The following is a 1,740-nucleotide window of genomic DNA, read 5'->3' on the forward strand; positions in this document are numbered from 1 at the left end:
TATGTATTTTTATATATATATATTCAAGTTCCCAGTGATAAATGGCAGAAGCGTGGATAGTGTAAGGTGGATGTATGGAAAGTCGGAAGGGTCATAAGTTGCATGCATTAAAACACCAGCTGACAGCCTGTAAACACCGTTAATTACATCACAAGTGTAAGACTCACCACCTGTGTATGAGCAACACACTCACCTAGCTGAAAGTCCAATTATGAGTTTTTAACATGTTTATCAGTTCTGGGTTTGTTAATTGGAGGTGGGGGGTAGGTTTCAAGTCCAGATCGCATTCTACTGTATTTTTCGGACTATAATGTGCACGTAAAATACTTTAATTTTCTCAAAAATCGACAGCGAGCCTTATTATCAGATGTGCCTTATATATTAATTCTGGTTGTGCTTACTGACCTCAAACCGATTTTATGTGGTACACGGTGCTCAAAAATCTGTCAAAATGAACTTGTTTCGCTTAATGCACCTTATAATCCGAGTACAAACTGAACAATCCGGTGCGCCTTATAGTACGAAAAATACAGTAAATATTTTTGTGTGAGTAAAATTTCTTAAAAGTGAGAAATGTTTCAATTTCACAATTTCCCAAATTTTCTGTTTTACACATGACCAGTGGAACATTGTTTATAATTCAGAGGAATAAGAGAGAACAACATGACTTTTTGAATTATTTTTTTTTTTTATGAAGTTACCAGTTGTCATATTTTAACTGTTGTACATGACCTGCTAACTTTAAGCTGCCCCATCAGCAAGGCTGTTTTTAACTGTCTTTGCATTGTTTTAAACACCCTGTAAATACAGGTTATGTTACAAAAAATTAGTTGACATCTTCTGTGGTTCTGAAGGAACTTTGTCAGGCTTGAAATAATTCGTAGCTCGTGCTGTTACAGGCAGAGCTGTGCACATGAACATCATTCAAAAGCATTGTTGCAAACACTGTTTATGAACAGATGCACAAATGGCAAATGTGAATGCCATATTTATGCGGAGCAAAGCTGGCATTCACAAACTCAGACGGCTGATATTTAAACATGAAATGGCAGGAAAAAGAAAAGAAAAATGACCCAGTGGGTTACACAGCTGCATGAATTTTAAATTGACGTCGAAGCTCTAGATTTTGTCTTTCTCCTACTTTACCTTTAAATAAAGCAAATTCTACAGAGCTTTTGATTTTTGGGTCATGAATTTTTTGTTGGTACTAGCTGGCCAGGATCTGTTTATATAATCCTGTCAGAAGCTAAATCCAGGCTCAAATGTAGCTCCATCCGTACTGCGAACAGAAGACAGGATGCTTCCAGCTCTGCTGCATTAAACAGTATTTTTATTTCCTTCCGTGACTCACCTTGTTGTACACAAGTGCAATACAAAATAGCAGGTCCACCCCATTTGATAAACATGTGTTGATCTCAGCTGAAATATATGTGTTTTCTCTGGGAATGAGAGGCTAAAGCAGATGTTTAGATGGAGAGCAGATGGAAACCAAAGAAGAGACTTTAAATACTTCAAGCACAGCATGCAGAAAGTCCTTCAGAAGTACAACTTAACATTAAAAAATATATACTAGATATGCATGATGTGACTATGAAGAGATATGTTTCGCTGCCATGTTGATGAAATTATAAAGTGTCTGTTGTGGTGAATTGAACATTTATCATGATGGCAAGCTGACAAGAATTTATTTATTTATCTATCTATCTATCTATCTATCTATCTATCTATCTATCTATCTAT

The 1,740-nt window shown here is 36.0% G+C and overlaps 1 protein-coding gene across 1 annotated transcript in view; it reads left to right on the top strand.

Moving 5' to 3' along the window:
* The window catches only part of tenm1 (teneurin transmembrane protein 1), a 439,293-nt gene that overhangs the window by 260,773 nt on the left and 176,780 nt on the right, over positions 1-1,740 (top strand). The gene's annotated exons all lie outside the window — the stretch shown is intronic.

Source organism: Nematolebias whitei, chromosome 4 (genome assembly GCF_014905685.2).
Source record: "Nematolebias whitei isolate Nwh7 chromosome 4, NemWhi1, whole genome shotgun sequence".
In the NCBI taxonomy this organism is placed as follows: domain Eukaryota; kingdom Metazoa; phylum Chordata; class Actinopteri; order Cyprinodontiformes; family Rivulidae; genus Nematolebias; species Nematolebias whitei.